General features: G+C 43.9%; 1 pseudogene; it reads right to left on the bottom strand.

Moving 5' to 3' along the window:
• Positions 1-603: 603 nt before the first annotated feature.
• The window catches only part of LOC129824595 (dihydropyrimidine dehydrogenase [NADP(+)]-like), a 197,267-nt pseudogene continuing 171,788 nt past the window's right edge, over positions 604-26,082 (bottom strand).

Genomic DNA, 26,082 nt, shown 5'->3' with positions numbered 1-26,082 from the left:
ACATATTCATCTCCATTTCAGCTCCAATTGGTAGATTAAAAAATGCTTTGATCTTGTGGATTATTTAGGGTTAGGAAAGTTTTTATGAATCACAAAAAACTGGTTTGGAGAGCCTTTAAGCACATTAGAAAGAAAACAGTGGCTTGATTCATTCTGAAAATTGCCACATTCAGCTTTTTAATCCATGTTAATGTTGGAAGATTAGTGTGTATATATAGAATTATAATAGGGAGAATAATGTACACTAGTAGCCTTGTCTATTCCTTACACTAACCATGGAACTGTGTGCGTCTGGTTCAAACTGTTATGGCTCGTCTGCCCTCCGCTTCATAACGATTTAATTAGCCTACATGTCATTTATTTTTATTTTTATCAACTCTTACTAATGATCCTCAGCAACAACCACATGCCTGTGACGTTGTTTACAGAGGAAGCAAGTGAAAGTAAACAAAGCAATGTAATTAAATGGAATGATAATGTAGGCTATACCAACTGAATGGAACTAACAGTAAATTGACAGTTGAATATGTGTGGTTATTAGGCCTACTGACAGTCGATACTAATAGTGACTAATATTTAACACAATAGAAATAGGAAACAGAGAAAGCTGGGGTAGCATATAATTAAGACATTCGAGAGTGCCCATTGCTGTAAGTTAAAAGGCCATACATTTTAAAATGTGCGTAATGGAACAGCTATTCTCATGCTTTAGTTCAAGGTCAGAATACACGTAGAGAGAAAAGTGCATAAAAAGGGAATTCCTTTGCATTTACGGGCGTTTAACTCGGTCGGAATTGGCCTCTTGGTGAAATGTCTTAAATCGGCTTAAAAAATGAATTATGGAGATGCTGCTCTCTTTTAAATAGTTAACATAAGACATAAGAACATATGAAATTACCAATTTCAGCGTCTGTCTACTATTTCAAACAAGTATGTAAAATAATTTTCAAATAATACCCTTTCATGGAGCGACTACCCTTATCCAGAGATGACAGCGATAGCATTTTAATTAACTCAACAGCTTACCCAATACACAGCATTGGGTGTTTGTTTGGGAATTTTTGGGGAAAAACTTAAGAGCGAAAAGAAAAAGGGAATTGTGGAGAGATTGCATTAACACAACAAAAAATGTTTTGTTTTTCAAACCAGTCTGTTCATTAATTATGAATAGGGCATAAGATTTATGGATTTTCTCTAAAAGTGTTCACATATAATTGAGTAGGTGTCTGATCTTGAAGTCCCTCACATATATACCTAAATTGCAGGTTATATGATTGTCAGAAATATGATTATTAAATAAAAAAAATGACAATTTAATACAATTTCCCTAAAATGTATATAAAACCAGTCTAAACCTATAATGCACAAAACATTATTCATGTTCTTCAGTGCTATTTTTCTACTCATCAATACATCAAGCTAAAAGGCATATGATCGCCTTAAAGAATATACACAAAATCACAGGAAAATCTGTTTCAAATTCAAGTCATCCCAAAATATATTAAGGGCTCTACTCAATCCGTATCGTGGAAGTTCAGCGTTACAGCATATTTGAAATTTAAAACCAATGTTCACACGTTATCGGAGACTGCATTCATGGTAAGCGCTGCATGTCGGCTTAATCAGAAATGACCTTTACATTTTTATCGCGCAATCTGTAATACTTAGCGATACAGATTGAATAGAGTCCTGATTTCCACCAAACACTTTGCTATTATCACCCAGTTCATTATTAACATACTTAATATAACAGAACTATGACCTGTACACCATGATTGCATTCATCTGTCTTTGAACAACAGTGCATTGCAATTTCCACTGGTCCAAAAGATGATAATCAATGAATATGATTATCAGTATGCACCTTGAACTGAACCATGGCAACTTCAACACACAATCTCTATCAATTCCAGCAGGGCAGACAAAACACCAAACCCCACATTGCAAGCCATTGTTTTAGAAATAACACTAACTATTTCAGAATAATTGGCTTGGGAAAATAAGGTAATTACTGCTTCTAGATAATTATAAATGTTCATAATAAAGGTAATTTTTCACTATGCAATTACGTGGCCAATCAATGGTGTGAGGGAGACATTGGTCCTTTCCTTCTCTTCTCCCCCCTCCGCTCTACGGTGGTCAGGTAAAGCATGGGTCATATTCATTAGAGCACACAGTAGAAAACGTTTTAAAACATTTCGCAACAGGAAACGAAAATGACCATTTCTCATTGGACTAGCCCAAGTAATGTCTCCCTGTTTCAATACATTTTCTTCCGTTTTGCGCCTAATGAACATGGCCCTGTTCTAGCCTTTAGAAAACCGGATTAACAGCTTGAGGCAGCCCCCTCTTAGGCACGTACAGTGTTGGCCTGGTAACCATTTTGATGCAGCCGATGATGGGGCAGATGCTGAGGCAGAGAGTGCAGCCGGTACAGCTGTCAGTGATTACTGGGAAATGGGTCTCAGGGTCAAACGTAATAGCCTGCAAAAGAAGAGGAAGCAGAGAAAAAAAAAGCTATTACATTAGAGCAATTATCGGCTCTCCATAGGAGAGGACTCATCCTCCCTATCTACTGGGTGGATGGAGAGAGAAAAAAGAGAACAGAAAAAGATTAGTCTGCAACATGACCACAGTGGTTTAGCAGCATCCTGTCACGAGAACAGGTGAACTCAATCACTCAACTAGAGTCTTACAGGAAGGAACAGTGTTTTACTGCACCATATGAGTGTATCTCACTCAAGTTAGAGGATAGTTAAATAAACAATACAAGAGTGCTACATTCAAACAGAGGACCAAATAAGGACCAAATAAGCAATAGGATTCCTATTGACTTTTGAGAAAAACCACATTCACAGTAGGCTAGGCTGTGTGTGTGAGTGTTTATATGTGTACAGTATATTAGTACCTGGTATCCTGAGTTATTGCAGGTCATGTAACATTTCCCACAGTTGATGCACATCTCCTCATCGATCAGAGAGATCACCTGCTCCTGGTTGTCCAACTCTAAGTAGGACCTGATGTGCTTCAGAACCCTGGCGATCACACCTTGCAGGGGAAATAACAACAACAATCACAGTGAGTCACTAGTCTGACATCAACAAGCATAACTAGTTATTTACAAGTCTGGCTGAAGGACAGGACAGAACAATAACATGCTCTGGAATGCTTTATATGCTAACAAAAATTAAAAAATCTAAAGTCTTACCCATGCTTTTATTGGCTTGAAAGGACCTTAGAATGGTCGCAACATCCCTTCATTAGAAACTGTCACGCCCTGACCATAGAGAGCTTTTATTCTCTATGTTGGTTAGGTCGGGGTGTGAATAAGGGTGGGTCATCTAGGTGAATTACATTTCTATGTTGGCCTAGTATGGTTCCCAATCAGAGGCAGCTGTTTATCATTGTCTCTGATTGGGGATTATATTTAGGTAGCCATTTTCCCATTGTGCTTTGTGGGATCTTGTATATGTATAGTTGCTGTGAGCATTATTTATAGCTTCACGTTTCGTTTGTTCGTTTTTGTTGTTTTGTTCTTTAAAAACCTTTTCTCAATAGGGGGTGCTGTTGGCACTTTGTAATAATTTTGTTCCCAAATTAAACTGCCTCGTACTCAATTCTTGCTCGTACAATATGCATATTATTATTACTATTGGATAGAAAACACTCTCTAGTTTCTAAAACTGTTTGAATTATATCTGTGAGGAAAACAGAACTGGAGTTAGAGCAATTTTCCAATGAGGATGTGAGAATGCTGAAATCTGCCGGCTGTTCTGAGATCCGTTTATAAATCTGCCTGTCTTCTATTGGTTGAGATGCACTGCATACGCCTTCCCCTGGATGTCAGCGAATAGTGAGAATTGAAATGGTGTTGCTAGGCAGATCTGAGAGCTTATAAATGGGCTGGCAACATGAGGTCCGTCCTTTGTTCTCTTCGCCATGACGCAAAAAGGACCTCTGGCTGTCGTTCTAGAAAGCTCCCGTTATAGCCCTTAGATATATCCGTCTCTGTTTTTATTCGATATAGGTGTTAAAGACATCATAATGTTGTTATATTAAACCGAGTTATATCAGTTTATATCAGTATATTGCGATTTTCGGATATTTATTAGTGCTGCGTTTTAGTGAGTTGGGCACGTCTTTGCCACATGGCTAATGTTTACTGCTAATTCGAACGTTGAAGACGACAATCTACAACCGAGCAACGATTCTTTTGGAAAAAGGACAACTTGCCCAAGATTCTGATGGGAGTTCATCAAATAGTAAGAACTATTTATGATGTTAATTCGTTGTTCTGTTGAAAAATGTAAAACTCATATTCCGCCATTAATCTCGGTGCGGTCTCACTTTAACGCACGCTGTATGTCGTAGTAACGTTAATTTTAAAAATCTAACACAGCGATGGCATTAAGAATTAATGTATCTTTCATTTGCTGTCCAACCTGTATTTTTTTGTCAAGTTTAGGATTAGTTACTGATTAGACTAGGTGCCTCTCCCAAGATTTCTCCCGACATATTGTTGGCAGCTTGGCTACTTTTCTCATTGTATAACCACGATTTGTGCCGCTAAATATGCACATTTTCGAACAAACTCTATATGTATTGTGTAATATGATGTTATAGGACTGTCATCTGAAGAAGTTTGAGGTTAGTGAAAAAAACAATATCTTTTGCTGGTTTATTCGTTATCGCTATTGTTGGCCTGAATCAATGCTGTTGTGTGGTTGGCTATTGTAGTAAGCTAATATAATGCTATATTGTGTTTTCGCTGTAAAACACTTCAAAAATCTGAAATATTGGCTGGATTCACAAGATGTTTGTCTTTCATTTGCTGTACGCTGTGTATTTTTCAGAAATGTTTTATGATGAGTATTTAGGAAACACACGATGGTCTCTGTTGTTATTCTAGTTGCTTTGGTGAGAGTTGTGATGGTGGCTGCAATGGTAAACTATGATTTATACCTGAAATATGCACATTTTTCTAACAAAACAAATGCTATACAATAAATATGTTATCAGACTGTCATCTGATTAAGTTGTTTCTTGGTTAGTGGCTATTTATATCTTTATTTGGTCGAAATTGTGATAGCTACCTATGCAGGGAAAAAATGGTGGGAAAAAAAAGTTGTGTCTTTTGCTATCGTGGTTAGCTAATAGATTTACACATTGTGTCTTCCCTGTAAAATATTTTAAAAATCAGAAATGATGGCTGGATTCACAAGATGTGTATCTTTCATCTGGTGTCTTGGACTTGTGATTTAATGATATTTAGATGCTAGTATTTACTTGTGACGCTATGCTAGGCTATGCTAGTCAGCTTTTTTACTGATGGGGGTGCTCCCTGATCCGGGATTGTGACCAAGTAGAAGTTTTAAGTTTCTCTTCCGAAATAAAGGATGGAAACATACCACGCTGCATCTTGGTCCGCTCATTCCAAGGAACGTGACAGAAACAGATGTACTATCACAAACACTAAAGCAGAAGTCTGAAACCGTTAGCTCGCGAGCCCGGATTTGGAGCTTGAGACGATTTATTGCAGTCTGCCATTGTCTTAGAAAACAAAATAAAGACAAAACAGAGTGTTATTTGTAATCCAGTCAGCCTCTCTCTCACCTTCACAGCAGGGACTAGTGTCGCCCACAAAGTTGTTGTTGGCATCCTTCTGTTTCTTCTTGTACTTAGCCAGGACCTCTGTCTTCACCAGGAGGTAGGGGCCAAAGCTGAGCAGGCTCTGGGAGATAGAGAGGGACAATGGTGGAATGGTAAAGATGCTTTTTAGAAAAAAGAGAGTGTGACCATTGTGTCCAAGTAAGCAATGGAATGAAGTACTTACGTACTTCATTCAAATAGAGGGAAAAAAATCAACAAGGGCTACAGCACTCAAATCAGCAATGTCATATATCTCACAGCATCGCGTCGGAATTTATGTTTATTTTCATAACCTGGCCTGGGTTAACTGCATAGATACCCCAAATTATTAATTAGCATAATCACTAAGCAAAACAAAACAAACCAAACCAAACACTAGCCACTACAACTGTCAAAAACTGTGTTAACTTACATGGTTGTGCAATTTGCACTACCCCACACCTAGCAACAGCTCTCTTTGTCATTAGCTAGCTACGTTGTTAGCGACGCTAGCTAGTTAGCTACATTGTTAATGATACTAGCTAGCTAATATACAGTACCAGCAAAAGATTGGACACACCTACTCATTCAAGGGTTTTCTTTATTTTGACTATTTTCTACATTGTAAAATAATAGTGAAGACGTCAAAACTATCAAATAACACATATGGAATCATGTAGTAACCAAAAAGTGTTAAACAAATCAAATTTTAGATTCTTCAAAGTAGTCACCCTTTGCCTTGAAAGCTTTGCACACTCTTGGCATTCTCTCAACCAGCTTCACTTGGATTGCTTTACCAACAGTCTTGAAGGAGTTTCCACATATGCTGAGCCCTTGTTGGCTGCTTTTCCTTCACTCTGCGGTCCAACTCATCCCAAACCATCTCAATTGGGTTGAGGTCGGTGATTGTGGAGGCCAGGTCATCTGATGCAGCACTCCATCACTCTCTTTCTTGTTAAAATAGCCCTTACACAGCCTGGAGGTGTGTTGGGTCATTGTCCTGTTGAACAACAAATGATAGTCCCATTAAGTGCAAACCAGATGGGATGGCGTATCGCTGTAGAATGCTGTTACTCTAATGAACTTATCCTCTGCAGCAGAGGGGACTCTGGGTCTTCCTTTCCTGTGGCGGTCCTCATGAGAGCCAGTTTCATCATAGCGCTTGATGGTTTTGCAACTGCACTTGAAGGAACTTTCAAAGTTCTTTAAGTTTTTTGGATTGACTGACCTTTCCGGATTGACCATCTTAAAGTAATGATGGACTGTCATTTCTCTTTTCTTATTTGAGCTGTTCTTCCCATAATATGGACTTGGTCTTTTACCGAATAGGGCTGTCTTCTGTATACCACCCCTACCTTGTCACAAGACAACTGATTGTCTCAAACGCAAATAAACTTTTAACAAGGCACACCTGCTAATTGAAATGCATTCCAGGTGACTACCTCATGAAGCTGGTTGAGAGAATGCCAAGAGTGTGCAAAGCTGTCATCAAGGCAAAGGGTGGCTATTTGAAGAATCTCAAATATAAAATATATTTTGATTTTTTTAACACTTTGTTGCTTACTACATGATTACATATGTGTTATTTCATAGTTTTGATATCTTCACTATTACTCTACAATGTAGAATTACATTTTAAAAAACCTTGACGTTGAGACGTTTTGAGGGTACTATTTAATGAAACTGCCAGTTGAGGACTTGTGAGGCGTCTGTTTCTCAAACTAGACACTCTAATGTACTCAGTTGTGCACCGGGGCCTCCCACTCCTCTTTGTATTCTGGTTAGAGCCAGTTTGAGCTGTTCTGTGAAGGGAGTAGTACACAGCGTTGTAAGAGATTTTCAGTTTATTGGCAATTTCTCACATGGAATAGCCTTCATTTATGAGAACAAGAATAGACTGATTAGTTTCAGAAGACAGTTCTTTGTTTCTGGCCATTTTGAGCCTGTAATCGAACCCACAAATGTTGATGCTCCAGACTCAACTAGTCTAAAGAAGGCCAGTTTTATTGCTTCTTTAATCAGAACAACAGTTTTCAGCTGTGCTAACATAGTTGCAAAAAGGTTTTCTAATGATCAATTAGCCTTTTAAAAATGATAATGGGCCTCTGTACGCCTATGTAGATATTCTATAAAAAATTCTATAATTCTATAAAAAATCAGCCGTTTCCAGCTACAATAGTCATTTACAACATTAACAATGTCTACACTGTATTTCTGATCAATTTGATGTTATTTTCATGGACAAAAAAATTTGCCTTTCTTTCAAAAACATGGACATTTCTAAGTGACCCCAAACATTTTGTCACGCCCTGGCCTTAGTATTCTTTGTTTTCTTTATTATTTTAGTTAAGTCAGGGTGTGACATGGGGAATGTTTGTGTTTTGTTGGTTTTGGGTGTTTCTATGGTAAAGGGGTTGTTGGGTGTAGTATATGGGTTTGTGTTGAATACATGTGTCTAGCGTTGTCTATGTATGTTTAGTTGTCTAGGAGAGTCTATGGTTACCTGAATGAGTTCCCAATTAGAGACAGCTGATTTCGGTTGTCTCTGATTGGGAGCCTTATATAGGGTAGCCATAGGCTTTCATTTGTTGTGAGTAGTTGTCTATGTGATACGTTTGTAGCCAGTGTGTGCACATCGTTGGTTAGCTTCACGATCGTTTTCTTGTTTTGTTTAGTGTGAAAGTGTTTTTGTTTTGTTGGCCTTCTTCATAAATAAAAAGGAGATGGCTTATTTTCCTAAAGCTGCGTTTTGGTCCGTCAATCCTCCACACGATCGTGACAGAACTACTCACCAATACAGGACCAAGCGGCATGGAAAGCGGCAACAGGACCCACCTACACAGGATTCGTGGACATGGGAGGAGATACTGGATGGTAAGGGGCCGTGGGCACAACCGGGAGAATATCGCCTTCCTCGTGAAGAGCTGGAGGCAGCTAAAGCCGAGAGGAGGCGATATGAGGAGGCAGCACGGAGACAAGGCTGGAAGCCCGTGAGTACAACCCAAAAATTTCTTGGGGGGGGGCCTTAAAGGGAGTGTGGCGAAGTCAGGTAGGAAACCTGCGCCTACTCCCTGTACTTACCGTGGAGAGCGAGAGTACGGGCAGACACCGTGTTACGCAGTAGAGCGCACGGTGTCTCCTGTACGCGTGCATAGCCCGGTTCGGTACATTCCAGCTCCACGTATCGGCCGGGCTAGACTGAGCGTTGAGCCGTATGTCATGAAGCCGGCCCAACGCATCTGGTCACCAGTGCGTCTCCTCGGGCCGGCGTACATGGCACCAGCCTTACGCATGGTGTCCCCGGTTCGCCTACATAGGCCGGTGCGGGTTTTTCCACCTCCCCGCACTGGTCAGGCGACGGGGAGCATACAACCAGGTAAGGTTGGGCAGGCTCAGCGCTCAAGGGAGCCAGTACGCCTGCACGGTCCGGTATTTCCGGCGCCACCTCCCCGCCCCAACCCAGTACCACCAGTGCCTCCTCCACGCACTAGCCATATGGTGCGTGTCTCCAGCCCTTTACCACCAGTGCCTAAACCATGCACCAAGCCTCCTGTGTGTCCCCAGAGTCCTGTGCGTCCTGTTGCTGCTCCCCGCACTAGCCCTGAGATGCGTGTCCCCAGCCCGGTGCCACCAGTCCCGGCACCACGCACCAGGCCTACAGTGCGCCTCAGCCGGCAGGAGTCTGCCGTCTGCACAGCGATGCCTGAACTGCCCGTCTGCCAAGCGCCATCTGAGCCATCCGTCTCCCCAGCGCCATCTGAGCCATCCGTCTCCCCAGCGCCATCTGAGCCATCCGTCTCCCCAGCGCCATCTGAGCCATCCGTCTCCCCAGCGCCATCTGAGCCATCCGTCTCCCCAGCGCCATCTGAGCCATCCGTCTCCCCAGCGCCATCTGAGCCATCCGTCTGCAATGAGCCTGCAAAGCCGCCCGTCTGCCATGAGCCTACTGAGCCGTCCGCCAGACAGGAGCCGCTAGAGCCGCCCGCCAGACAGGAGCCGCTAGAGCCGCCCGCCAGACAGGAGCCGCTAGAGCCGCCAGCCAGACAGGAGCCGCTAGAGCCGCCAGCCAGACAGGAGCCGCTAGAGCCGCCAGCCAGACAGGAGCCGCTAGAGCCGCCAGCCAGACAGGAGCCGCTAGAGCCGCCAGCCAGACAGGAGCCGCTAGAGCCGCCAGCCAGACAGGAGCCGCTAGAGCCGTCCGTCAGACAGGAGCCGCTAGAGCCGCCAACCAGACAGGATCTGCCAGAGCCGCCAACCAGACAGGATCTGCCAGAGCCGCCAACCAGACAGGATCTGCCAGAGCCGCCAACCAGACAGGATCTGCCAGAGCCGCCAACCAGACAGGATCTGCCAGAGCCGCCAACCAGACAGGATCTGCCAGAGCCGCCAACCAGACAGGATCTGCCAGAGCCGCCAACCAGACAGGATCTGCCAGAGCCGCCAACCAGACAGGATCTGCCAGAGCCGCCAACCAGACAGGATCTGCCAGAGCCGCCAACCAGACAGGATCTGCCAGAGCCGCCAACCAGACAGGATCTGCCAGAGCCGCCAACCAGACAGGATCTGCCAGAGCCGCCAACCAGACAGGATCTGCCAGAGCCGCCAGCCAGACAGGATCTGCCAGAGCCGTCAGCCAGACAGGATCTGCCAGATCCGTCAGCCAGCCATGAGCAGCCAGATCCGTCAGCCAGCCATGAGCAGCCAGATCCGTCAGCCAGCCATGAGCAGCCAGATCCGTCAGCCAGCCATGACACGGCCAGATCCGTCAGCCAGCCATGACACGGCCAGATCCGTCAGCCAGCCATGAGCAGCCAGATCCGTCAGCCAGCCATGAGCAGCCAGATCCGTCAGCCAGCCATGAGCAGCCAGATCCGTCAGCCAGCCATGAGCAGCCAGATCCGTCAGCCAGCCATGAGCAGCCAGATCCGTCAGCCAGCCATGAGCAGCCAGATCCGTCAGCCAGCCATGAGCAGCCAGATCCGTCAGCCAGCCATGAGCAGCCAGATCCGTCAGCCAGCCATGAGCAGCCAGATCCGTCAGCCAGCCATGAGCAGCCAGATCCGTCAGCCAGCCATGAGCAGCCAGATCCGTCAGCCAGCCATGAGCAGCCAGATCCGTCAGCCAGCCATGAGCAGCCAGATCCGTCAGCCAGCCATGAGCAGCCAGATCCGTCAGCCAGCCATGAGCAGCCAGATCTGTCAGCCAGCCATGTGCCGTCCCTCAGTCCGGATTTGCAGTCCCTCAGTCCGGAGCTGCCATTCCTCAGTCCGGAGCTGCCCCTTATCCTGGTGCTGCCCCTTATCCTGGTGCTGCCCCTTACCCTGGTACTGCCCCTGACCCTGGTACTGCCCCTGACCCTGGTACTGCCCCTGACCCTGGTACTGCCCCTTACCCTGGTACTGCCCCTGACCCTGGTACTGCCCCTTAGTCCGGAGCTGCCCCTTAGTCCGGAACTGCCCCTTAATGCAATGGGGTTAATGTGGAGGGGGGTCATTTGGAGGAAGCTAAGGAGGCGGTTAGGGACTGTGGTGACGTGGGGACCACAACCAGAGCCGGAGCCGCCACCGTGGATGGAAGCCCACCCAGACCCTCCCCTAGACTGTGTAATGGTGCGCCCGGAGTTCGCACCTTAAAGGGGGGGTTATGTCACGCCCTGGCCTTAGTATTCTTTGTTTTCTTTATTATTTTAGTTAAGTCAGGGTGTGACATGGGGAATGTTTGTGTTTTGTTGGTTTTGGGTGTTTCTATGGTAAAGGGGTTGTTGGGTGTAGTATATGGGTTTGTGTTGAATACATGTGTCTAGCGTTGTCTATGTATGTTTAGTTGTCTAGGAGAGTCTATGGTTACCTGAATGAGTTCCCAATTAGAGACAGCTGATTTCGGTTGTCTCTGATTGGGAGCCTTATATAGGGTAGCCATAGGCTTTCATTTGTTGTGAGTAGTTGTCTATGTGATACGTTTGTAGCCAGTGTGTGCACATCGTTGTTTAGCTTCACGATCGTTTTCTTGTTTTGTTTAGTGTGAAAGTGTTTTTGTTTTGTTGGCCTTCTTCATAAATAAAAAGGAGATGGCTTATTTTCCTAAAGCTGCGTTTTGGTCCGTCAATCCTCCACACGATCGTGACACATTTGAACAGTAGTGTTTTATATATGTAGAATATATATGAAATTTAGCAGATGCTTTTATCCGAAGCAACATACAATCATGCGTGCATACATTTTATGTATGGGTGGTCTCGGGAATCAAACCCACTATCCTGGTGTTGCAAGCACCATTCTCTACCAACTGAGCAACAGAGGACCAGAAAGCTAGCTTTGTTGTTAGTGATACTAGCTAGCAAATTAACTTAGGCTCCAAATAGAACAAGCTAGCTAAGTAGCCCCTAGCAAACGCTTTAGTCCAATGCCTGACTGATGATGCTAACTTGTTGGCTTGCGAGATTTAGTGGTCTACTGAGGCCTGCTAGCTAGCTAGCTAATGTTAGCTCGCTAATTTGCTAGCTGGCATCGCTAATGAGCTCGCTAGCTAGCTAGATAACATCATGACCAGTTGCTTGTCGTGGTGTAGTGCAAACTGCAAAACCACGCAAGTAAATTACGTTTATGACATTTGTACTGACTATTGTTGTTTTGGTTTTGCTTAGTGACATTGCTCATTTATTCTTCTTGGTATTTAACTATGCTGTCATGGTTATGAAAATAAATAAGTCCCAAGTTCCCGCGAGATACTGTGAGAATTTGCAGACTCACGGATACAGAGCCTGAGAAAGATACAATTACGGTTCAGGAGCCAAATGGTAAACTGATTTCAATGTTTAATTCAAAGTTAAAGTGTGGACAGAACTCAATTCTCTCTATCTGTTTAACCATTTCCTTTTAAGTGAAAATGTAGACTAAGAAAACTCCCCTGCCCTCACGCACAGACACATCCTATATCCTGAAATATATTCACCTCGTCTAGTGAACCCTCCTCTCTAAGGAGCCATTCCTATTCACAGTCACACTCCATGGCTATGGATGGTTATGTGAGGAGGGGGAGGACATAAAACCAGGCTCCAGCCACTCCACTCAGACTCCACTGAGGGTTGGTGAAACGTGCCCCAGGAACCCACCACACAACACTCTGGATGGTCTGCACCCCAAATGGCACCCTATTCCCTATGTAGTGCACTACGTTTCCCTATGTCGTACACTACATTTGACCAGGGGCCATAGGTCTCTTGTCAAAAGTAGTGCACTACATATGGAATAGGGTGCCATATGGGAAGAAGCCTGGATGGGCTGGTCGGTACGGGTCGTTTTATGGGAGGCTATCCACATTGACATTCAATGTGAGTGCATCGTTATCATCGCCACCACCATTACTACGAAAAACCCAGGAAATTGAATGGGAAGCCATATAATAGTAATTTGTGGCGCTAGGTGGTGTGACAGTAAAATGGTGATTTCCTGGAAGGATAATTCATTGCAGAGGGATGGTTTTCTGTCAGTTGGACACCAACGAAGTCTGACTGACACCAAAATGGCTGGCTCTTTGTCTAACAAAAACATAAAGTCGTCTTAAAAACAGGACCTCAGTTCTAACAAAGGCTGTCTGTCGGAACTGGACGTTTTTGTGTCTCCATATTCACTCAAGGAGATATCGCAATAGAACATGACCCTCACTTTTCAAACAGTCAGCTGTCACTCACTAGTCTGCCACTAAAAGGACCTAACAAAACACATTTCTTTATCAGCCAGCTCCAGTAAAAACTCCTCTCTTCCCTTTCTCTCTTTCTCTCTCCACTGATACAACAACAGGGTGAGGAAAGCCAAAAGCCAGAGCCATTCAGGGCTGGGGGCCGGGACCCATCAAAGGCGCCAGAGTGACAACCGCTGGAATCTGTGTCAGCAGTGTCTATTCTCCAGCTAATGGATGGGTCTGGGGGACAACGAGACGCAGTAGCAGCCTTGATATATTTATATCCCTGTAGAGTTTGTGTGTGTGCTAATTAATCAGCTGTTATAGCCTCAAACCAAAGTGGCTTGGCTATGGGAGACCAGAGGGCTTTATCATGACAAAGAACAGCTACTGAAAACACACACGCATGAATACACACATGCTTGCTCACACGCACACAGGCATGCACACTCATGCACACACACACGCACACATGCACACGTTCACGCGCATCACACACACACACAACTGAGAGCCTGGTACAAAGCTAATTGAGTGATTTTAAATGAGTTGGATATCTATCTGTAAATGCAGAGATTGAAATGAATTTAGAGAAAAAGCTATGAAAATCAGTGGTGGTAAAAGTACCTTAATAGAAAATGAAAAGTGAAAGTCACCCAGTAAAATACTACTTGAGTAAAAGTCTAAAAGTATTTGGTTTAAAATATACTTAAGTATCAAAAGTTAAGGTAATTGGTAAAATATACTTAAATATCAAAATTAAGTATAAGTATAAATCATTTAAAATTCCTTATATTAAACAAAGCAGACGGTAACATTATTATTATTTTTTTTTAAATTTATGGATAGCCAGGGGCACACGCCAACACTCAGACATAATTTACAAACTAAGCATTTGCCTTTAGTGAGTACGCCAGATCAGAGTCAATATGGACGTTTTCTTGATACTGTAAGTGTGTGAATTGGACAATTTTTCTGTCCTGCCATGCATTCAAAATGTAACGAGTACTTTTGGGATTCAGGGAAAATGTATGGAGTAAAAATATTATTTTCTTTAGGAATGTAGTGAAGTAAAAGTAAAAGTAATCGAAAACATAAATAGTAAAGTAAAGTACAGATACCCCCAAAGAACAACTTACAGTTTTTTACAATCACTTTGGCACTAATTTCAGAACCTTGTGGTAATTTTTCAAAACTCTAGACACAAAACTCAAAACTCCACCATAATTTGCAAATAAAAATCCTACAATGTGATTTTCTGGATTTTTTCCCCTCATTTTGTCTGTCATAGTTGAAGTGTACCTTTAATGACAATTACAGGCCTCTCTCATCTTTTTAAGTGGGAGAACTTGCACAATTGGTGGCTGACTAAATACTTTTTTGCCCCACTGTACCTTCCACCTCCATGTGGAGAAAAATTCCTCAATCGGGTTAAGGAAAGGAGAGTATGGGTTAACCTCTCTGGGATATGTGGGAAGGTAGCGTCCCACCTGGCCAACATCCAGTGAAAATGCAGAGCGCCAAATTCAAATAAATTACTATAAAAATTCAACTTTCATGAAATCACACATTCAATATACCAAATTAAAGCTACACTTGTTGTGAATCCAGCCAACGTGTCAGATTTCAAAAATGCTTTTCGGCAAAAGCAAACAATGCTATTATCTGAGGATAGCAACCAAGCAAACAAACACAGACCATCATATTTCAACCCTCCCGGCACGACACAAAACGCAGAAATAAAGATATAACTCATGCTTTAACTTTGACGAGCTTCTTCTGTTGGCACTCCAATATGTCCCATAAACATCACAAATGGTCCTTTTGTTTGATTAATTCCGTCGATATATATCCAAAATGTCCATTTATTTGGCGCGTTTGATCCAGAAAAACACCGGTTCCACCTTGCACAACGTGACTACAAAATATCTCAAAAGTTACCTGTAAGCATTGTCCAAACTTTTCAAACTACTTTTGTAATACAACTTTAGCTATTTCTTTAACGTAAATAATAAATAGAATTGAAGACGGGATGATCTGTGTTCAATACTGGAGGAAAACAATGTGTAGCATGCTTTCTGGTCACGCGACTCTAACAAACAGTACACTTCACTCAAGCCTCATTCTGAACATGGCAACTTCTTCATTTCTCAAAGGAAAAACCTCAACCAATTTCTAAAGACTGTTGACATCCAGTGGAAGCGATAGGAGCTGCAGGAAGGTCCCTTAGAAATCTGGATTCCCATTGAAAAGAGAGTGACCTAAAAAAAAAAAAATCTGAAAGGTTTGTCCTCGGGGTTTTGCCTGCCAAATAAGTTCTGTTATAGTCACAGACATGATTCAAACATTTTTAGAAACTTCAGCGTTTTCTATCCAACACTAATAATAATATGCATATATTAGCACCAGTGCTAAGCTACGCTTCATCTCTTCTGGGTCTGGCCACAATACTTCATCCACATCACAAGATACGTTTTCTCTTGCCAAACATCGAGGGAAGCATCTCCTAGCATGGCGTATCCAACCTTGGACAGAGGCAACCTCTATGTCCCCACATGCGTCCTCCATTGCCTGGAGAAGCGGCATGCGGGCATAGGGTTGGCGATCATACACTTTCCAGCGCCAGGCTGAGAAGAATTCCTCTATGGGATTTAGAAAATGTGAATATGGGGGTAGGTACAAAACTGCAAATTGTGGATGGGTGGCAAACCAGTTTTGGACCAGAACAGCCCGGTGAAAACTAACATTGTCCCATAAAACCACAAATCTAGCAGGCTCCTGATCTGGATCAGGGACAAGCATTATGTAAATTGCATCCAGAAAAGTGAGCATATGGCCGGTGTTGTACGGACCCAGTGTGGCATTGTGATGGAGGACCCCGTTTTGAGTGATGGCAGCACACATAGTTATATTACCCCCACGCTGTCCAGGGACATTGGTAATTGCCCTCTGTCTTATTACATTTCTTCCGCAGCGCCTGGTTTTGGTGAGGTTGAAGCCAACCTCATCCACATAAATATATTCATGGCGAATTACAAGGGCATCCAGCTCCAATACTCTCTGTAACAGACAAAAGGATATACAGATGAGTAAATATGGTATGTCTGAAGTACTGGAAGTAGTGTTGCATACATACCTCTACAAAGTCATGTCGCATATTCTTGACTCTGACAGAGTTTCTCTCAAATGGCACCTTGTAAAGTTGTTTCATCGTCACTCGGTGCCGTTGGAGGATGCGTTGTATGGTCGACAGGCTTACAGCATTGATGTTGTTAAATATGGTGTCATTATTCAAGATATGCTCTCTTATCTCTCGAATCCTAATTGCTTTGTTGGCCAAAACCATATTTATAATTGCAGTCTCTTGTACATCTGTAAACAAGCGTCCTCGTCCTCCATGATGTATTTGCCTTTCCACTCTGTACAGAATTCAAACACAGTATGTGTTCAGCATAGGAACTGTAAACAATGTACTAAAACATGTAGTGCCGCATGATAACCAACCTCATTCATTCAATGCAGTGCAGTAAATGGATGGCTTAGAGTTACAAATGTTTATGCAATACTATGCAGTCATACGTATTTTACAGTACATTACTGTAATGCTAAGATAGTCATTAGATAGTTGCATACCTGTTCTCATTTCTGAAGGTTCGAATTATGGACGCCACTGTAAATCGACTCAAGTTGGCTGGACTCTCAGTCCAGCCTCTCTCACGGTCAAACCGTGGTTGATCACATGATCAATACGTGTTTCCCTAATCTCATCAGAGATGGCTCTCCTTCCTTCTCTTCTTTGCCCTCGTCCTCTTCTTCCTCTTCCTCTCCCTCCTTCTCCTCTTGCTCTCTGTCCATTGTTGGCATCCATTGTTCAAAACAGGTAATCTGACCTTTGATCTATTTATAGGCCTATACTACAGTAAAGCAGTGATTGGTTAGTGATCAGTTAAGTTATTAGTGTTTGCACATGTGAGGAGTGTGTGTGTGTGACCTGGTGAATAAGTGTAGCATTTTGATTGGTTGTGTTTGGAAAAGGAAAGCAAGTCACTTCCTGTTAGATTTTTGTGTTTTAGGTAGAGAATTGTGTGTACTGTTTTGAAAAAAGTGTTTTATGCAATTGACAACTGAGTCAAAGGCTGAGAAATAGCTTATGGTTTTGGATATTTGGTGTGTAGTTTTGCACTTCGAGTGAGAGTTTTCAAAAATTCTGTGACATGAAAAGATTTTATGTGTAAGCAGTTGAAAAAAACTGTAAAACAGTGGTGTGCAGAAGGGCATCTCTTAACGTACAACACCGTGAATAATTCAGGCTGTGTGGAGGCAAAAGGCGGTCCTACCCAGTACTAGATAGATGTACCTAATAAAGTGGCCGGTGAGTGTACAGTAATGTCAAATCTGAAAACTTGGGGTGGGACCATAGAAACAGTGTCTGATAAAGACTGATGATGAAATATTACATCCATAGACAATGTAGTGCAATTGGTTCATGTTCCACGGTAATTGGTGTCAATGGATCTCGTTATCCTGAAACTTTCATGATCTAAACATGGAATATTGTTTGTCAGTTTCCATAAAACTATGCATTAAGAGTAATGCAACAGTTACTTATAATTTTGAGCAGTTGTATCAATTGATAGTTAGATCATGGTAATGAAATGAATAGACAGTCATTTCAGATGTAATGTGCGAATTGAATTTTGAAATGGTAATACTTTGATGTTATGTTGTGTCATTTTGAACAGGTGATTTTAATTCAATGAACAAATGATCTTAGCTTTATGTGTATTGTATCCAAGCAATTGGAAAAAGTGTTAAGAGTTTTTAAAAATTTGCATTATGATCATTGGTTGTGAGTTTTGTGTCTAGAGTTTTGAAAAATGACATCAAGATTCTGAAATTAGTGTCAAAGTGATTGTAAAAAACTGTAAGTAGTACTTTAAAGTAGTTTTACCTAAGTACTTTACACCACTGATGAAAATAACTCTGATACAGGCCTGATTATAAACTCACATTGATCAGGGAATTTAGAAAAAAAACAAGAGAAAATAAAACACCTGAAAGATGTCTTTGCGGTTTGTTGGCCAAATGAGTGAGTCAGGGATACCATTCCTTAGTTTCTCTGTGAAGTGCTGCTGCTGCTGCTGTGTGTGTGTGTGTGTGTGTGTGTGTGTGTGTGTGTGTGTGTGTGTGTGTGTGTGTGTGTGGTGTGTGGTGTGTGGTGTGTGGTGTGTGTGTGTGTGTGTGGAGCGAACAGAGATGTGACAGAGTGCTTTCAGTGAATGAAATTGCGTGTAAACACCTAGGGAGCATCGTTCAGTGGAACACTTAGGGAGAGCCACGGCCATTTAGAGGAGGAAAAACATGTTGAAGTGTAACCGGGAGCAACCACAGTCAGAGAGGAGAGAGTGTGTGTATTTACTGCTCTAGTACTGCTCTATTATTCTACAGCCATTCAAAAGGCCCAATGGATCACAGAATAATGACATAACAATCATACAATTGCACACAATAATACATTTTCTATCATGCTGTTCCTGGGAAAATCACCAATCTTTCCTTCACCCATAATAAAAGGTTATTGAGACCGCAGAGCTTCTTTTACGAATATAGCGGACAAAAACTAATCTATACATTTCAGATTTTTATTGGAATATCTTGGTGAGTGGTGAGTCTGTATGTAGTAATTTATCCAGGGAGGGATACTGCAGGTAGGTAGGCCCAGTCAAAGCCCCCGTCCCACTGAGATGCACCACATCTAACTACAAACAGGGCTCTCCAAAACACAAGGGCAGGTCAATTTTCTGATAACCTACTGTACCTGGATTGTAAATCAAACAGCTTCTGTTCAAGAGGGAAATGATTATGTGTTATTGTGTGTACTTTACAAATGTAGACACTAAAAGGATAGACAGTTAGGTAACACTTTGTATGAGGCACACACATATAATGCCTTATAAGGGCACGTATAATGCTGTATGAGGCATTATAGTGCATTATAAAGCTCCCATGCTCTTCTAAGCTTTTTAAGATGCATTTTGCAGGTAGTTTGAATGAGGGTAGCTGTCTTCACATTTATGAATAATGAGCCTAATACAAATATTCTGTGTTTTAGCTCTTTAAAAATGTTGAGGAAGCGATGCGGACTTCTTTATAGGCGAGCCGTTAGCAACAGGTGGGCGTTTGGTCTGGGTTTGTTTGTGTGGACATTGATCAAATCGTCCTTCTCCGCACATAGGCTTTTAGCTCACGTCAATTGGTTGTTGTTCAGAGAAAATACATTTAAGGTCTGCGTGTCTGTGTCTATTATGAGCCATTTCAGAGTGGCCTTTCGTAATTGACTGTGGGCTGATATGAAGGTCAGTTAAGTGCCTCTTGTAAACCTTTTTAAACCTTTCAATGTATGTTTCAGTTCCAACTTTCTGCTATATCCTAGTTCTTTATTAGCTCAAATGTGAATGCCATAAAGAGACACGCACTCACACGCAGGTTGGCATTTATTGGGATGAATCTTGTCCTGGAGGCAGCTCTGCGGAGTGGCTACTAACTGGCCAAGCCACAAAATCGGATTTTAAACCTAACCCTAACCACACTGCTAACCTCATGCCTAATCATAACCTTAAAATTAAGACCAAAAAGCTAATATTTGTTTTCATGAAGTTTTTACGATACAGACAATTTTGACTTTGCGGCTGGCCCATCCAGCGGAAAACGCTCAGCTCTGCCTCCAGGACAAGATTCATCCTAATAAATGTCAACCTGCTACTCACACACACGGATAGACAGACAGATGCATGCACACAAACAAGACCAAATACTTGAACAAATATATAAATATCGAAGCACATCTCACAAACCAAATTTCTATGCAATTTCCATTCTTCCAAGCTCCCTCCCTCCCAGCTTGATGTCCTCCCCCTCTCCTCTATTCTTCAGCCGTGGTCAGTGCACAGAAGCATGCTCACCAACAGAGAGAGCAGGGGCCCAGAGTGATAGAGAGAAAGATGTATAAAAAGAGAGAGAGCGAGACAGAGAGAGAGATATACACTGAGTATACCAAACACCCCCTCCCCCCACTCTACAAGGTGTCGAAAGCGTTCCACAGGGATGCCGGGCCATGTTAACTCCAATGCTTCCCACAGTTGTGTCAAGTTGGAAAACTGTTGAGCATGAAAAACCCAGCAGCATTGCAATTCTTGACACAAACACAGGCACTTACATTTTTTGTCTTGCCCATTCACCCTCTGAATGACACATACACAATCCATGTCTCAATTGTCTCAAAGCTTAAAAATGCTTCTTTAACCTGTCTCCTCCACTTCATCTAAATCAAATCAAAATCAAATCAAGTTTATTTTATATAGCCCTTCGTACATCAGCTAATATCTCGAAGTGCTGTACAGAAACCCAGCCTAAAACCCCAAACAGCAAGCAATGCAGGTGTAGAAGCACGGTGGCTAGGAAAAACTCCCTAGAAAGACCAAAACCTAGGAAGAAACCTAGAGAGGAACCAGGCTTTGAGGGGTGGCCAGTCCTCTTCTGGCTGTGCCGGGTAGAGATTATAACAGAACATGGCCAAGATGTTCAAATGTTTATAAATGACCAGCATGGTCAAATAATAATAATCACAGTAGTTATCGAGGGTGTAGCAAGTCAGCACCTCAGGAGTAAATGTCAGTTGGCTTTTCATAGCCGATCATTAAGAGTATCTACACAGATTGAAGTGGATTTAAAAAGTGACATCAATATAGGATCATAGTTTTCATCTGGTCAGTCTATGTCATGGAAAGAGCAGGTGTTCGCAATGTTTTGTATACAGAGAGAGAGAGCGAGAGAGAGAGAGAGAGAGAGAGAGGCTGCTGAGGCGGGGCAGACAGAGGATAGACACAGCGTCATTACCTCTGCTAGGCTGCCAGATCCCCACAACTATCCACGCACACACACAGCTCACACAGCCAAACACATATTTAAGAGCTTTACATTCCCACGAAGCATGTCTCCCCAACTGCCGGGAGACCAGGTCCAGGGGCGAGGAGGTGTGTGTGTGTGTGTGCGCGCACAGTGGTTTTCATGTCTACAAGGGAAGGAAGGAGGCTAATGATGTTTCTGCTGAAAAGAACAGAAGCTCTGTGATTCAGGGACGGTACGGTGTGGGGGTTTCACAGTGTGGGGTTTGCTACACACATACAAACTTGGCAGAATACAGTGTTGCTCTCTACTTAAAAACAGAATGTATTGAGGCTACAATGAAGAAATACATTTTGATTATATTGATGAATCAATATCCGTAATAAGAAACAAATGAGTGTGTCATTGAAGTGATAAAAACAAATGATTGCCATTCTGGGAGTATTTCTTTCCTTCAGCCATGGTGTTCTCTATCTGTCTTTCAAACACCTTTTCTTTCTCTCTCTTTCTCTCTCTCTTCAGTCCACCTCCCCCCTCGCCTCTTCAGGTGCATGAGGGTCATTTTTTATTATTTAATTTTTTTATATATTTTTTCATCTTTAGTTAACCAGGTAGGCCAGTTGAGAACAAGTTCTCATTTACAACTGCAACCTGGCCAAGATAAAGCAAAGCAGTGCGACACATACAACACAGAGTTACACATGGAATAAACAAACATACAGTCAATAACACAAGAGAAAAATATATTTACAGTGTGTGCAAATGTAGTAAGATTAGGGAGGTAAGGCAATAAATAGGCCATAGTGGCAAAATAATAATAATTTAGCATTAACACTATGGTGATAAATGTGCAGAAGATGATGTGCAAGTAGAGATACTGATGTGCAAAGGAGCAAAAAAATATACTAAAAAAAATAAATGGGGATGAGGTAGTTGGGTGGGCTATTTACAGATTGGCTCTGTACAGGTGCAATGATCAGTAAGCTGCTCTGACAACTGATGCTTAAAGTTAGTGAGGGAGATATAAGTCTCCAGCTTCAGTGATTTTTGCAATTCGTTCCAGTCATTGCCAGCAGAGACCTGGAAGTAAAGGTGGAGTTGGCTTTGGTGATGACCAGAAATTAAATATACCTGCTGGAGCGTGTGCTACGGGTGGGTGTTGCTATGGTGACCAGTGAGCTGAGATAAGGCGGGGCTTTACCTAGCAAAGACTTATAGATGACCTGGAGCCAGTGGGTTTGGCGACGAATATGAAGCGAGTGCCAGCCAACGAGCGCGTACAGGTCGCAGTGGTGGGTAGTATATGGGGCCTTGGTGACAAAACGGATGGCACTGTGATAGACGGCATCCAGTTTGCTGAGTAGAGTGTTGGAGTCTATTTTGTAAATGACATCGCCGAAATCAAAGATCGGTAGGATAGTCAGTTTTACAAGGGTATGTTTGGCAGCATGAGTGAAGGATGCTTTGTTGCGAAATAGGAAGACGATTCTAGATTTAATTTTGGATTGGAGATGCTTAATGTGAGTGTGGAAGGGGAGTTTACAGTCTAACCAGACACCTAGGTATTTGTAGATGTCACTACAGTCCAGAGTAGCGATGCTGCATGGGCGGGCAGGTGTGGGCAGGGATCGGTTGAAGAGCATGCATTTAGTTTTAATTGCATTTAAGAGCAGTTGAAGGCCACGGAAGGAGAGTTGTATGGCATTGAAGCTTGTCTGGAGGTTTGTTAACAGTGTCCAAAGAAGGACCAGATGTATACAGATTTGTGTCGTCTGCGTAGAGGTGGATCAGAGAATCACCAACAGCAAGAGCGACATCATTGATGTATACAGAGAAAAAAGTCAGCCTGAGAATTGAACCCTGTGGCACCCCCATAGAGACTGCCAGAGGTCCGGACAACAGGCCCTCCGATTTGACACACTGACCTCTGTCTGAGAAGTAGTTGGTGAACCAGGCGAGGCAGTCATTTGAGAAGCCAAGGCAGTTGAGTCTGCCGATAAGTCGAAAGCCTTGGCCAGGTTGATGAATACAGCTGCACAGTATTGTCTCTTATCGATGGCTGTTATGATATCGTTTAGGACCTTAAGCGTGGCTGAGGTACACAGATGACCAGCTCGGAAATCAGATTGCATAGAGGAGAAGGTACAGTGGGGTTCGAAATGGTCGGTGATCTGTTTGTTAACTTGGCTTTCGAAACCTTAGAAAGGCAGGGTAGGATGGATATAGGTGTGTAGCAGTTTGGGTCTAGAGTGTCTCCCCCTTTGAAGATGGGGATAACCATGGCAGCTTTCCAATCTTTGGGGATCTCAGATGATAAGAAAGAGAGGTTGAACAGGCCAGTAAAAGGGGTTGCAACAATTTTTGGCAGATCATTTTAGAAAGAGAGGATCCAGATTGTTTTGCCCGGGTGATCTGTAGGGGTCCAGATTTTGCAGCTCTTTCTGAACATCAGCTATCTGGATTTGGGTAAAGGAGAAATGGGGGAGGCTTGGGCAAGTTGCTGTGGGGGTTACATGGCCAACCGTAGAAAAATGCTTATTGAAATTCTCAATTATCGTGGATTTATCGGTGGTGACAGTGTTTCCTAGCCTCAGTGCAGTGGGCAGTTGGGAGGAGGTGCTCTTATTCTCCATGGACTTTACAGTGTCCCAGAACTTTTTGGAGTTTGTGCTACAGGATGCAAATTTCTGTTTGAAAAAGCTAGCCTTTGCCTTCCTAACTGCCTGTGTATATTGGTTCCTAACTTCCCCGAACAGTTGCAGTACGCCACAGGATGTTTTTGTGCTGGTCAAGGTCAGTCAAGTCTGGAGAGAACCAAGGTCAACCGAGGTCAATATCCTTCCAGGATACCCGGGCCAGGGTAATGCAAACCTTATGTCTTCTGTCCCGCATCTTGTCACATCATAGCCTGTTCAAAATGTCCCTCTGCTTGTTGCAAAGTGGGTTTTCATCTACATCTTCATATTTTCATATATAGTGGGGAGAACAAGTATTTGATACACAATTACTTAAAAATCATACAATGTGATTTTCTGGATTTTTGTTTAAGATTCCGTCTCTCACAGTTGAAGTGTACCTATGATAAAAAATTACAGACCTCTACAGGCTTTGTAAGTAGGAAAACCTGCAAAATCGTCAGTGTATCAAATACTTGTTCTCCCCACTGTACACTGAGTGTGTAACGATCGTCGTAATATTCTTCCTCCTCCTCGGACGAGGAGGAGAGGCGAGAAGGATCTGACCAATATGCGGAGTGATTAGTGTCCATGATTATTTATTAAAACGAAACTGAACACGAAACAAAAGCACACCATGAAACAATTGACAAACAGTCCCGTGTGGCACGAATGCAGACACGCGATACAACCACCCACAAAACACACGTGAAACCCCGGCTGCCTTAGTATGATTCTCAATCAGGGACAAACGATCTACAGCTGCCTCTGACTGAGAATCATACCAGGCCGAAAACAAAAACCCCAACATAGAAAAACACACATAGACCAACCCACCCAACTCACACCCTGACCAACTAAATAAATACAAGAAAAAAGGAAAACAGGTCAGGAACGTGACATAACCCCCTTCCCCCCCCTTAAGGTGCGAACTCCGGGCGCACCCGCATAAACTCTAGGGGAGGGTCTGGGTGGGCGTCTGTCCACGGTGGCGGCTCTGGCGCTGGTCGTGGTCCCCAACCCACCATAGTCAAACCCCGCTTCCGTGGTCTCCTCCCAATGGCCACCCTCCATGTCAAACCCACTCTACCAAAAGGCAGCACCGGACTGAGGGGCAGCACCGGACTGAGGGACAGCACCGGACTGAGGGACAGCTCTGGCGGATCCTGGCTGGCTGGCTCTGGCGGATCCTGGCTGGCTGGCTCTGGCGGATCCTGGCTGGACGGCTCTGGCAGGTCCTGGCTGGACGGCTCTGGCAGGTCCTGGCTGGACGGCTCTGGCAGTTCCTGGCTGGACGGCTCTGAAAGCTCAGTACCGACGGACAGCGCTGGGCAGGCAGACAGTTCAGGCGCCGCTGGGCAGACGGTAGACTCTGGCCGGCTGAGACGCACTCCAGACCTGGTGCGTGGTATAGGCACTGGCTGCGCTGGAGAGGAGGAAAGCTCTGACAGCGCTGGACAGGTGGGAGCAGCTGGAGAGAGAACCCGGAGAGACATCCTGGTACGGGGGGCTGCCACCGGAGGACTGGTACATGGAGGTGGCACCGGGTATACCGGACCGTGAAGGAGGACACGTGCTCTTGAGCACCGAGCCTGCCCAACCTTACCAGGTTGAATGGTGCCCGTAGCCCTGCCAGTGCGGCGAGGTGGAATAGCCCGCACTGGGCTATGCTGGCGAACCGGGGACACCATTCGTAAGGCTGGTGCCATGTATGCCGGCCCGAGAAGACGCACTGGAGGCCAGATGCGTTGGGCCGGCTTCATGACATCCGGCTCGATGCCCAACTTAGCCCTACCAGTGCGGCGAGGTGGAATAGCCCGCACTGGGCTAAGCACGCGTACTGGGGACACCGTGCGCTTTACCGCATAACACGGTGTCTGACCAGTACGATGCCCTCTCACTCCACAGTAAGCACGGGGAGTTGGCTCAGGTATCCTACCCGGCTTTGCCACACTCCTCGTGTGCCCTCCCCCAAGAAATTTTTGGGTCTGACTCTCGGCCTCCCAACCGCGTCGCCGCGCTGCCTCCTCATACCAGCGCCTCTCTGCCTTCGCTGCTTCCAGCTCCGCATTGGGACGGCGATATTCCCCTGGCTGAACCCAGGGTCCTTTACCGTCCAGGATCTCCTCCCAAGTCCAGGAGTCCTGGGTTTTCTCCCACTGCTGTCGCTGCCCGTTTGCACTCCGCTTGATCC

The sequence above is a fragment of the Salvelinus fontinalis genome, chromosome 26, assembly GCF_029448725.1.
Source record: "Salvelinus fontinalis isolate EN_2023a chromosome 26, ASM2944872v1, whole genome shotgun sequence".
In the NCBI taxonomy this organism is placed as follows: domain Eukaryota; kingdom Metazoa; phylum Chordata; class Actinopteri; order Salmoniformes; family Salmonidae; genus Salvelinus; species Salvelinus fontinalis.
This window is presented reverse-complemented; position numbering and strand designations above follow the sequence as displayed.